This window comes from Eptesicus fuscus, chromosome 10, assembly GCF_027574615.1.
Source record: "Eptesicus fuscus isolate TK198812 chromosome 10, DD_ASM_mEF_20220401, whole genome shotgun sequence".
Taxonomy (NCBI): Eukaryota; Metazoa; Chordata; class Mammalia; order Chiroptera; family Vespertilionidae; genus Eptesicus; species Eptesicus fuscus.
In genome coordinates, this window is record NC_072482.1 from 78,331,986 (window position 1) to 78,345,819 (window position 13,834).

General features: G+C 42.4%; 1 long non-coding RNA gene across 3 annotated transcripts; it reads left to right on the plus strand.

Annotated features, from left to right (window-relative positions):
* The first annotated feature begins 5,297 nt into the window (after positions 1–5,297).
* Positions 5,298–11,662, plus strand: LOC129150492 (uncharacterized). Of its 3 annotated transcripts, XR_008557245.1 has the most exons (4): positions 5,298–5,735; positions 6,789–6,882; positions 7,074–7,315; positions 10,800–11,662. It is a non-coding gene; the product is annotated as an uncharacterized LOC129150492 (long non-coding RNA). The 3 variants fall into 3 exon arrangements; XR_008557244.1 differs by lacking the exon at positions 5,298–5,735 and having other exon boundaries at positions 6,105–6,882; XR_008557246.1 differs by lacking the exon at positions 5,298–5,735 and having other exon boundaries at positions 6,105–6,882; positions 7,118–7,315.
* Positions 11,663–13,834: the final 2,172 nt, after the last annotated feature.

The window sequence follows — 13,834 nt, forward strand, 5'->3', positions numbered from 1 at the left end:
ATATATATAAACATAAATAGATCCTGAACATATGAATAAATTATTAACTTTCCATTTAAGAGAAATACAAACTAAACCTCACCTAAATATTTAACAGTGACAACAATCCCACAGTTTGGCAACACACAATGGCAAGGAAGGGAAGGAGTGAGGAACTGCTTTCCCACATTGCCAATAAGAATTAAAAAAATAATAATAATAAGCCCAGCCAGCGTTGCTCAGTGGATAGAGCATCAGCCTGTAGACTGAAGGGTCCCAGGTTCAATTCTGATCAAGGGCACATGCCTGGATTGCAGGCTCCATCCCCAGTAGGGGGCGTGCAGGAGGCAGCCGATCAATGATTCTCTCTCATCATTAATGTTTCTATCTTTCTCCCTTCCCCTTCCTCATGTTGTAGAGCAGCGATTTTTCAGCTGGTGCACCCTAAGAATTTTTAAAGCATGTAGTACCTGACTATTTAGTCAGGGCACTAACCTCTTTTCCCTTAGATTGTCAAATAAAAAAACGACAACAGCCAACACAATGATAGCTGTCCAGTGTAGATGAATCAAAATTATACTTTCTTTTTGGTCAACTAGGCAAAATTTTAGTAATTAGTTATATGAGCAATGAGATGAAAAGGGTGAAAATCACTGTTGTAGAGACATATGAAAAGATTACCCACAAACCCCTCTTTTTGAAAGGAATTTGGTCTTAACTGCAGAAGCAATTAGCTCTTATTAGGGAGCAATGTTCCATAAAATTAATTTTTAAAATAAATTTGATTTTTTACATCTCAAGCACCAGGTTAATCTTATATTCAGCAAGTCAGCTTCCATGGTGATAGAAATAAAGTGATTCTACTTCAGAGTTTTGATTTTAAAAGAAAAACCAGCATAGCCCAAAGGCCAAATGCCACCTTTCAGCCAGTCTTGCTTTTTAAAGTGATTCCTTCCTACAGAATTGCTGAATAGAAATGCGAGCAGACACTTACCATTTATTCTTCCATTCAACTCAGAATGCTTGATGAACTCATTCACTTTTCATTCACATGACTGGATTGCTGGGAGAATGATGTGAAGCTTTCTTTAATCTGAAAATTAAATTAAATCTTTTCCATTTTGAGATTGAAATTTAAAGCATCAATGATCATTAACAATCAAATCAGTGAGTTAAGGTTGTCTTAGTAATCAGTGATTTTACACAAGATGACATATCCATTTTGGGTTTCTCTCTCCTAGGAGCTTTCACGGTGCAAATCAAAACTCCTAACCAGCTGGCGCCATCTCCACGGTAGGCAAAAATTGAATAAGAATAATTTTTTTTTTTACCCTCTGCCTCTTATGTTCTTCACTTATCTATTTTTTCCCTTGGATGCAGAGAACTTCAAATAGTCATTGGATGATGGAATATAAAGAAGGTTCTCACATCTTCCTGTGCTGCCTCTGGGTCAGCACAGCCAATGGAATGTAGTAGACTTAGATCCTTTTCGGGAGTTTAGGAAGAGTTCCGTGGCTGTGGTCTACTGCAGACTCTGATAGATGATGGAGTTCTACTCATGGTACTTCCTTTGTAGGCTTTGAAACTGAAAGCTCTTAGAGTGATCAGGGAGAAGGAGGGCACTGGGTGTCCTGTCTCCCCTGTGATTACAGATCACATGGACGCACTGTGAGACAGTCCAATTACTGTCAGTCTCATAAAGGGTCTGGCTGACCTTTTCCCCTGGGAGATAACTTCTAAACCCTTGGGATTTACCAAGAGATAGTGTCTTTGTTATGAGGCAACCAAGCATGTCTACATAATGAAACCTTAATAAAACCCTGGACACCGAAGATTGAGTGAAGTTCCCAGTTGGCAATTCTCTGAGTAATGTCGCACATTGAAACTGGGAGGAGACTACATCCTGTGGTCGATAAAAGAAGCTTTGCATTGGGCCTTAGCTGGTTTGGCTCAGTGGATAGAGCGTCAGCCCTCTGACTGTAGGGTCCCGGATTTGAATCAGGTCAAGGGCATGTACCTCGGTTGCAGGCTTGATCCCTGCCCTTGGCCAGGGCATGTGCAGAAGGCAACCAATCAATGTGTCTCTCTCACATCGATGTTTCTCTCTCTCTCTCACCCCTCACTACAACTCTCTCTAAAAACCAATGGAAAAATACCCTCGAGTGAGGATTAACAAAAAAACAACAACAAAAATAGCTTTGCATTTGGAACCTCTCAGGCTTAGCCCTATGTGTCCCTTGTTCAGGTTAGTTCTCATTTGAATCCCTGTGCTATAATAAAACTGTCACCATATGTATAGCACTTCCAGTACATTCTGTGAGTCTTTTGAGTGAATTATTGAACCTGAAGTAGTGTGGAAACGTCCAAATTTTTAGCTAGCTGATCAGAGTGAGAGTGGCCCCAGGGACCACTGAACCGGCAACTGGTTCTGAAGTGAGGTGAGATCAGTCTTATGAAAGACAGTACCCTCAAACGTGTGGTCTGACAAACCCGTTGTACTGTTCTTTCCAAGCTGCCAGCCATGCCCGTCTTTGCCTATCAGAAGCTAAGCACTACAAGCTCAGTGCCGGTCAAGGGCACGTACCTTGGTTGCAGGCTTGATCCTGGCCCTGGTTGGGGCCCATGCAGGAGGCAACCAATTGATGTGTCTCTCTCACATTGATGCTTCTCTCTATCTCTCCCCTCCCTTCTACTCTCTCTTAAAAACAAAACAAACAAACAAAACAATGGAGAAAATATCCTCGGGTGAGGATTAATAAAAAAACATATACTGTATGTTATGAGGTTTAAAAATTTTTCTTTGTATCTTATATGTTTTTCACATTTTCTCTAAGGGTAATATTATCCTTAAAGTCATAAATAAAATAAAAAGGGCACACATATGTACACAGATCTTAAGGTCTTTGAGATCTTTATTTTCTTAGATCTAAGTCATTAACAACACTCTTGAGGAGAACGTGACTGCAGGCTGAACTGAGGAGAAGACACTGATGATCTCCCCCGCTCCCCGCCCCTCCCCCCCCCAAACACCCCAGGTTCTGGTTAGTCTCATCAGAACTTTCCAGCTATGATTATTTAAACAATTTTAAATATTTCTTACTTTCTTAACACTCCACCCATATTTCTTTATCTTGATCACATGATGTTAATGTAAGGTGACCAGATTTTAACATTGGTAAAGCGGGACACCATTGACTGGGGTGGAGGGGGGATGGGGGGGGTGGGGGTGGGGTTCTTGATTAAAAATTTGGTCTATATTGTAATCGCTTTTGGTTTTTTTAATAAAAGGAAATTTACTTCTTAGATCATCGTTGAATTTGCATCCTCTTTTCTTACTCATTATGTTAAAAATCTAAAAAAAATAATTTAAAATTATATTATAATTATTATATACATATTGCTTAAAAACACAGTAAGTAGGTACATAATTATATGAACATATTCTATTGTTAGTTTATAAATTAAATTAATTTGATTGTTATAAAGTAACTATATTTTAAAAATTATTTTAATTTTAATCCTATATTTCTTTCTAAATAATAACAATACTAACCTGTATTATTTTTCCTCTTAATTTGCCTTAATGTAAGTCGTGTCACTTTCAAGGCCGGTGCTAGACTTTTTGCCACCACTATAAAATATAAATAATACGAGTACTGTCTGCTAAATTCAAGAAAATTTATGTATTTATGAAATAAATAAATAAATTACTTACCTAAATTATCTGAATAGCTGATTTGTAATGACATCACTTGTTTAACTAGCTTACTAGCACGCAGTACGATGTGTATCGTCTGAGAGACAGTTACAAAATGTTTTCATCGTTGCCAATCCCCAAAAACGCCATTGTTCATTAAGTCCAAACAATGGTGGTCGAATTCTAACAACTGATCAACAATGCGAACTTTGATAAGCAGTTCTCGATAATCAGTTCTCAACAATTATTTGTTATTATTAAAGTTTAACATTATAAAATTAACAAAAATAATATAAAACTCATATCCTGGGGCTAAATAGCCACATGGCCGCCGAAACCGTCTATTCCCTTCCCGTTCTCCCGCCGTTCCCTAGCTTGTCGTGCATTCTTTCCAAAAATCGGGACTTTTTTAAAACGCCGCGGGACGCGGGGCAAATTGTTAAAAATCGGGACTGTCCCGCCAAAAGCGGGACGTCTGGTCACCTTATGTTAATGGCACCCTCAGCCATGGCTGAATTTGTTTGTGTATTCAATTTATTCAATAGACATTTGTTGAGGAACAATCGGCGTCCCAGGATGGTACACACCACAGGTGAGCAAACCTCCCTCTAGCCATGAGCACAGCAGCTGACACGTCCTGGGCACAGCTTGAGCAGCACAGCAGTCTCCCTGCCCCTGCCCCTGCTGCCCCCCACCTACTGAACATCCCCACAGGAAAGTCCGTGGGGCTGTGACACAAATGCTCCCAGTGCAGCGTGCCAGGATAATACCTTTCTTCCGACAGGCTCCACGGAACAGCTTTCAGCCTCGGGTTCTCAGGGAGCCTCTGGGGACTTGGTGGAAATACATCTGGCTTCTTCAGCAGTTTAATCCACACGGTTCTGCATCACATCTTACACCACATGAATAAGATATACTACCATAGAGTCATCTTTATTTTGAACTTTAGTTCCTAAACAGGTCACTACTGATTGTAAAACATGTTTGTAGGAGCAGGTACTTGTCTTATGAGTTATGAGTAGAACAAAGTCATTTCTCCAGCTATGAAACTTGCCTGCATTTCAGAGTGTGCCGTTAAATCCTTTTGATTAAAACTCTGTGGTGAGGTTGCTGACTCCTTTTTGGTTTGGAGCGTCTTCTCCTCTTACTGGTGATGAAGTTCCTAGGGCGCTGTGCAGTTTACTTAGTAGACGATGCAGTTTTGCTCGCCATTCACTCGTCACTAAGGTTCTTAGCTATGCAGTTTACCAGCTATGCATTTACTCGTTAATTGATGGCTAGCTGTGTGCCAGGCATAGTACTAAGTGCTGGAGCTATGAGGTTGGATAAGAAACCGTCCTCATCCTCAAATAATGCAGACTGTGAAAAACACAGGTTATTGCAGAGGTGTCTCAAGAACTCCACTAGTGTTGGGGAAATCTGGCCCACTCATTTCTCTGGTAACACCACCAGCAAAGCGATTAGAAATATTTTTGTTGTCTCAGCCTTTGGACTCTAAAAAAGTAAAAACAAAATCCCAAACAGAAAGGAAAGTGACAAAGTGTTTTCATATTTTCTTTAAAAGTGCTCAGGGTCAGTGTTGTTATAAGCTACATTGCTTTTGAAGATTATAAACTGAAAGGGCAGAGCAGGACAGCACAAAATGTACTGTACCCTCCATCCTGTGTAACTATGTATCAGACTCCTTTTTCTTAGAAAACCGCGAGAATGTAACAATTGCATGAACCTGCCAATAGGAATGTAGAGAAGTAGATTCAGTCCAAATTAGGCAATCTCTGTAACCCACGTCACTTCCCTAAGCCCACCCAAATGTCCAACCCTTTATAATTCATCACTCCCCCGGAGTTCGCTCTCTGGCCCCACTGCTGCGTCAGGAGGAGGCTGGGAGCCAAACCCGGGTTTGAATAAAGACTCTTTGCTTTTGCATCGGAGAAAAGGCTCCCTAGTGGTTGATTATTGGGGACCCTGAACTCTGGGCATAACATTTGGGGGCTCGTCCGGGATTCCCCAATACCCACGAGGGACCCGATCCGAAGAGTCTGACTGCTGACTGACCGCGGTAAGTGTCTGTATTGTCTGTTCTGCGCGAGCTCGCTTCTGAAGCCAAATCTGAATTGCCCAAAAACGGTCTAAGTGGACGCACAGGTGGACCTTGGGTTGGAGGGTCAGAGGACGCTCTGATTCTCCGTCTGGAGGGGCGTAAAAACCCCCGTCTGGAGGGGAGTGGCTTCCCCTCAAAACTCAGGGACGAAGCGGGTCGCTCCCGCTAGTTGGCACAGGGCCATCGTCCAGCTTTTCAGTGTCTTTGTCTGTTTGGTTTTTGTGTCTTTCTGTGGACTTCTGTGGACTTACTGGACGGACATTATGGGATAGACTCAGTCCACTCCAAGTGAGTGGAAAGGGGAGCTTAATTCCTCCCCCCCCCCCCCCCAAGGCCATAGAGCTTCCTCAGGCAAATTAATCAGGTGACTGTTTAAACTCTGGTAAATATCTAGTAGGAGTCAAAAACTCAGACTGTTTGGTATATAAATATAAATGTGAAAATATTTGTTATCTCTTTCTGCTGTTTAATTTATTTAAAGATAGGGCGGACCTGCTATGGCGGAATATAAAGGTCTTTAGCAGCTGCTGAGACACCTTTTCTTAAGAGTCCTTTGTTCTCCGTCAGAGAGGGAATAAGCCCACTTAGATGATAAAAATTCCTCTGTTTGTATAAATGAAGGTTTCAGTTTGCTCTGATTTGTGAATTTACTGTATTAAATTGAATTTTAAAGTTCTAAGGTTGATTTAAAAGTATCCATTTATAACATTTCAAAGAACAAAAGAACTTTTATTTACAGCTTCCTTATCTCTTTTGGTGCTGGGAGACTCCCCTTACAGCTTCACAGGGCGGAGAGATGTACAGGCCCTGCCCCGGCCTGTGACATCATAGTCCAACGTGGAACTAAGGCTGAAGTTACTATTAACTCTTTATAGACCCCGTTAACCGTTTGTTTAACTTACTGTTTTCAGTTATTAGGATCCTCAGAGAGGACATAACCTGGACTTTCCCTTCCTCTCTCATCCTGATTCTAATAGCATCTGTAACTGGATTAAAAATCTTTTCTTTCAGGAGGCCATCCAGGCTTTCAGCTCACAAGAAATCTTCTCCTGCGAGAGGAGAGAGGGACCCCCCAGAAGGGGCTGGAGGCTCTCCCTCTCAACAGGTGTTTGTTTTGTGTTTTGTCATGTTGGTATCAGGACTGTTTGTTTTGTCTTTTTGTCTTATATTTTCTGTCATAATTGGGCCCTATATGTATATATTATTTATTGAGTTTTGATTTGTCAAGGTTTTGTCAGTTTGTTATCAGTTTGTTAAAATCCTCTTAGAGGACATTGAGTGGTTCTTCCCTTCCAGTTTAACCTTTGACTGTGTGATTGAATTACGGAGCTTTTATCAAGGTTTTGCCTCTCCTGAAACAACGCTCCATGTGTAACCTGTCCCTCCCCGAGCCGGACTGCAGGATGATTTTTCCTTCAACACACTGGTCCCGCCCACTGGCCTATGGCAGAAGCCAGAAAAAGCGACGATAAGAAAGGGAGGCCCCCATCAGGGGACTTAGAGGCAGTGTTTCTGTTATCTGCTTAGATCCCAAGAATGTAAGAATACTTATTTACTGAAATGATATAAGGACAGATGTTTGTTTGATATTTTGTTGTCTGCCTGGTTATAATTATTTGTTCGTATATAGAAGAAAAAACAACACATTTAATTTGTTGAAGGCTGAGTGCTCTGACAGGTAGCAACCCCCCCGAGTGGCCACTGGGATTCTTTTTTCCCAGGGGTGTTTTCTCTCTGTCAGAGGGGGAATCGGCCTGCCTAACAACATTTCTGTCTATATTTATTAATGTGAAGATATAAAGTTATAACAATTGTAGTCCAAAGAGATTTAAAGCAGAGACCACATTCTAAAATTAACTATAAGAAGAAAGCTGGAGCTGGCAAAGTCACCAAGTCTGCCCAGCAAGCTCAAAACCTAAATGAATCTTATTTCTGACACCTGCCACCACCCAGTCTTAATCAGTGGTGGAGGAACAGTATCAGAACTGTTTGTCTCAATTGGTCATTAAGTTTGATGTGATTAATGTACATTGTAAAACCTTTCAAAGAAAAGGAAAATATTTTGTAGGCCACTTGGTCCTTGTGTGTGTGTAGCAACTCTTAAGTTATAATTTTAAAATCAGTAATTTTTAATAGAAACACACTCAAGCAGAGTGGCTTTTCAGAAAGGTCAGGGAGTCTGATTACAGTGTAGGGGTCACCGGTTCCCCCACGCCACTTTCGTTAGTAGGAGGCAAGCGCTTTTCCCAGTGGGAACAGATCGTGGACTGCCAGATGAAAACGCCTCGGTGGGACCTGCGCTGCGCTCCCTGCCTCTGCCCACCCAGTGTCTATCCCCTCCAGGGGTTGTTTTAAGTGGCTAGAGGCAGCAACGAGGAGGGAAATTCCCTTGTGACCCCCTCCGCCCCAATAAGACCCAAGAACCCTCGGCGACTCCTTGGACACTTTTCACCGTGTTCTATAGGGGGCTTAAAGGCGGCAGCTAGAAATTCCCCATTCCAGGCTTATCAGAATCTGAGATTATTATCTATAAAAAAATATGACAGTTTGAAATTCAAATGGCTGAGCCTGCTCCCTTCTCCCTCTGCCTTTTCTAAATATTTTAAAATAATAAAAGATTTGAGGCATAGTTATGCATTTTTGAAAGACATAGAAGAAGGTTTAAAGACTAATTTGAAATTGTAAAATTTATAAAAGTTTATATATATAGTAAGAAAAAAAGAACAGAGAAATATTAGAAAGAAGAAAAAGCCAGCAGCAAATAGGAAGGAATTAGTATACCTATTATAAGAAGCAGAGGCACAGAAAGAGAAAATGTCCTGGCAGGTTAGCTAGAGAAGCAGAAAGGGGAGACTCAGACTCCAAGGGTCTTTAACTTAGAGGAAAAGGACTGACAGGACCGGGGTTCCTTTCCATTAAGCCTCCAGAGTAACCTTACAAGTGGGGGGGCAAACCTGTTAGTTTCCTGGTGGACACTGGAACAGCCTATTCAGTCTTGACAGAGCCGGTGGGACTCATAACCTCTAAGAAGACAGCAGTCCAGGAAGCCACCGGACAAATTGCCTGTTTTCCTTAGACATAAAAAAGGACTATGGACCTCAGAAAGAACACGGTAACTCATTCATTTCTGGTCATACCAGAATGCCTGTACCCCCTGTGTAAACGTGACCTCCTACAGAAACTATCTGGACTGCCATCATATCCTTTGAGCGGGACGGAGCGGGAATTCTTAGGGGCAGTTGGATACTACAACCTGTGGATACCGGGGCTCATAGAGATTGCTAAACCTCTAGACTCAAGTACTGGGGGAACGCAGCCACTGAACTAGACCGAAGTAGAACAATGGGCCTTTGAGGAGCTAAAGAAGGCTCTCATCTCAGCACCTGCCCTAGCCTTACCAGACGTCAGGAAGCCCTTCCACCTCTACGTGAGTGAGGTAAGGGGCATTGCCAAAGGGGTTCTCACTCAGACTCTAGGTCCCTGGAAGAGACCTGCTGCCTATCTGCCTAAGAGGCTAGACCCCGTGGCAGCAGGGTGGCCAGCGTGCCTCTGGGCAGTGGCCACCACAGCATTGCTGGTGAAGGAGGCAGATAAGCAGACTCTGGGCCAGGAACTAGCCCTGACAACATCCCATGGTGTGGAGGCCCTCCTTCGAGGTGCTCCAGAGAGATGGATGTCAAACACCAGGATCACCCAGTGCCAAGCTCTTCTCCTGGACCAGCCCTGCATCTGGTTCCATAAGACACTGGCCATCAACCCTGCCAGCCTGCTTCCAGATGATGACCCAGAGGAACCCATTCATGACTGCACGGAGGTAACAGACGCAGTACAAACGGCTCGCCCAGACCTGACAGATGCCCCGCTATCATCACCAGACAAGGTACTGTTCACAGTTGGGAGCAGTTATGTTCAGGATGGCATTCGATATGCAGGGGCAGCAGTAGTCACCCTGGACCACACCATTTGGGCGCAGTCCCTGAATAGGGGAACCAAGGCACAAAAAGTCGAGCTTTTGGCCTTAATCCAGGCCCTCCGATGGGAACACAGTGCCATCCACCAGAAAAAAGGGTTACCAACTGCAGTGAAAAAGGACATTAAAAATAAGAAGAAATTTTAGCCACATTAAAGGTCATCTGGCTCCCAAGGGCAGTTGCAATAGTGCACTGCAAAGGACATCAGAAAGGGAAGACAATTGAAGCCAGAGGAAATAGAGCCGCAGACCAAACTGCCAAGGAAGCCGCCCAAAAACCAGTGGGACTTTACAAGTTTTAGTAACCCTGCCGTACCTGGACTTATGCAGACCTCCTCCTATACCAAACAAGAGGAGGAATTGGCAGAAGAGAAGCAAGCCATTAAAGGACCGGATGGTTGGTGTACCCTACCAGATGACAGACTGTTGGTCCCAGAGGCTATAGGTTGGACGTTAGTTACCCAGTTATACCAGGCTACCCACTTGGCGTCACCAAGACTTCTGAACTTCTGCAAGGCAGGTACTCTTAGATAAAATAATTAAAAGCATAGTCACTAGAAGTACAGTTTATGCACAGATAAATACTAAGCAAGGTAAGAAGGTCCCCCTAGAAATTCAGGCCCCAGGGAAATTCCCCAGGAGAGCATTAGGAGGTAGATTTCACAGAAATTAAGCCACCAGCATCAGAGTACAAGTACCTGCTAGCTCTCATAGATACCTTCTCGGGTTGGGTTAAAGCATACCCCACTAGGACAGAAACTACCTCTATAGTTGCTAGATTATACCTAGATTCGGGCTGCCAGTAGTCATAGGATCAGATAACAGCCCCGCCTTTGTAGCCAAGATATCTCAAAATATAGCTCAAGCCTTAGGACAGGCATGCGCGAGACTCAAAAAAAGAATTTAACTAAATTTACCTTAGAAACCGGTGAAAACTGGACCAACCTCCTGCCCTTCACCCTCTTATGGGCCAGGTGTACCCCCTACCGGTAGGGGTTTCCCCCTTTTAGAGATCATATATGATAGAGCTCCCCCTGCCGCTTCCTTTCCAGGGTCAGGAAGAAACTGAAAGCTGGAATTCATAACCATTCCCTTACTCAAGTCCTTACAGGCTCTGCAGTATACCCAGAGAGCCACCCATAAGCTTGTTCGTGATGCTCTGCCAGTGCCCACTGCGGACCCTGTACATCCCTTCCAGCCCAAGAACTCGGTATGGGTAAAGAAGGTCACTGCCCAAGGACTCACCCCAACCTGGGAGGGATGCTACACTGTTATCCTGAGCACGCCCACGGCTGTTGAAGTAGATGGCGTCCAGACCTGGCTACACCACTCCCAGCTCCTGCACCAGGAAACGGCCTGGATCCTGGCAACCAGCGGCCTCACCCGTGAGATCCCTAGCCTGGGCTCCACGCAGGCCAGGAGGAATCTCGACACCTGCAGGAGAGGAACTGGAATTCGCTGTGGACAGTACTGTTGGGGACTGTAGTACTAAAGGCCTTGGCCAGAAGTAAGAGACAAAGTAGAAATGCAAACCGTCTCATGATTGAGCCGGGTGTCCCAAGACAAGGGGGGAATGAAAGGGCAGAGCAGGACAGCACAAAATGTACTGTACCCTCCATCCTGTGTAACTATGTATCAGACTCCTTTTTCTTAGAAAACCGCGAGAATGTAACAATTGCATGAACCTGCCAATAGGAATGTAGAGAAGTAGATTCAGTCCAAATTAGGCAATCTCTGTAACCCACGTCACTTCCCTAAGCCCACCCAAATGTCCAACCCTTTATAATTCATCACTCCCCCGGAGTTCGCTCTCTGGCCCCACTGCTGCGTCAGGAGGAGGCTGGGAGCCAAACCCGGGTTTGAATAAAGACTCTTTGCTTTTGCATCGGAGAAAAGGCTCCCTAGTGGTTGATTATTGGGGACCCTGAACTCTGGGCATAACATAAACCTCACAGCAATTTGCACTATTATCTTCCTCTGGAGTTTGAACACATTTATTAAATAAATTTGCCCACACCCAGGCTAAAATCTTAGCTCTTCCTGGATTTAATTAGACGAGAATCCTTAATATTTGATACAAATGTTTTAATTGAAGTATAATGTAATTAAGTAATGAGAATGGTTAGGCTAGAGTAGTCATGCATAATGTTATTATCAATTATTTTTATTCCTTTTATATTATTGTGTCTTAAAATATTTAGTTAAAATACTGTCCTCACATTTCAAAATCTTTTCAGATGTTTCTAAAACTGCTGGAAATGCGGTAAACTGCTGATGCGTCTTTTCTCGTTTGACCTATCTTTTATTCCTTTATCATGCATAAAACCATAAATAACACATCTGTTATTTACATAAGAGGAAGTTGTAAGGTTGCTACTTAAAAAAGTTACATTACCTAGGCAACGATACTATTTTCCTAAATATTCAGAAAAACAAATGAGCATGAACTATAGTACTTTTAAAAAAATCTTATTGTGGCCCAGCGATGTGGCTCAGTGGTTGAGCATCGACCTATGTACCAGGTCACCAGTTTGATCCCAGTCAGTGCACATGCTGGAGTTAAGGGCTGGGTCCCTAGTGGAGGGCATGCAGGAGGCCAGCCGATTGATGTTTCTCTCCCATTGATGGTTCTATCTCTCCCTTTCCCTTCCTCTCTCTGAAATGAATAAAAGCATATTTTTAAAAAATCTTATTGTGTTTGTATGAGGTTATAATTTGATAAGTGTTCTGTTTTTCTAAGAAGTAGAATTAGGCAAAAATTTGGGAAATTAAAACATATGAGAGGGTTTCCAAGGACTCATTTTATTTTCGATTTTATTTTTCCCTCAAATTTTCATTTATCCTTGATGGCTGCAGGCACCTTCTGCTCTGCATACCTTTTAATCTCGGAGTTTAGAGAATTGTTTTCTTTCTTTCTTTTCTTTTACTAAACCCCACTCTTCACAAGGAAGCCAGAAGTGTGACAGGAAGGTGTGAGTTTTAATTTACACCCCAGTCTCGCAAATAATGACTTTTCACACCCTGCTCTTGCTGCTTAGCCTAGGGGAGGAGTGCTGTGGCTACTGCTGTCTGAGCAAATTAAACCCAGGGCTGTAATTCTCAGAGGCGTTCTTCTGTATTTAACCCTTGTTTTCAATTCTGCAACTTGGCGTTTGTGAATACTTAGGAGAATGTGGCTCACTACTTTGAAGCAGACTTGTTTTCTAGGAAGTGATTTTGAAGGCTGCTACCATTTCAGGTTGTCACGTATAAGAGGTAAATGTTTTCCCTTCCACCACTCTCTGATGTGGAAATTCAAATACACAGAAATGAAAAATACAATATGAACTGAGAGAACTTCTAGCAATAAAATTTAAAGATATGAGCTAATAAATACCCTTTCTTTCCTTACGATTCCATTTCTCTAAGAGTAGCTTTCTCCTGTCTTTATGTACAAGTAAATCTGTAGTATATCATTTTGATTGAAAGGTGAAATTGAAAGTAATATTAAAACATTAAAATGTTTTGGTTTCTTTTCTGTTTCTCCCCAGTGCATTAAAAGTAATTTGGATTGAATGATAAAAAAATAAAAGAGAATGAGCTACCTAAGGGAAGTAGAAAAAATTACTGAAATTGGTATACTTGTTTTAATTTTTCTAAGTTGTTACAGAAAAATAGTGGCATGCAAACATACCTGAATAGTTACGGATTAGTTTCAACTCGGTATGCACTTCTTTCACTTACGATTATTAGTACACTAATATTAATTTTCCCATTTTGAGTCTGCCCAACTAAATTTTTAAAAAATATTTTCTCAATAATATTAATTTTCCATAGTTATCTTAACAATCATCATGGTATTTAATAATGTTCTAGAGCTGAATGGAAGAAAGGAAAGAAATATTCAGACTCCCCTGAGAAATTTGGCTCCTACTTCCTCCTCTTGCTAACAACCCAAAGCAATCCAAAGCGGCTATAAGCTGTCTCTGCTAGCTGGGGAGCCACAAGGGGTTAACCAGTCTTGGTTTACTAAGTATCTCTGTCAGGTTTTTTCTGATCCTTCCTCCCTTCCTCCCCAGCCCACCCCTTTTGTAAATGTCAACCACTT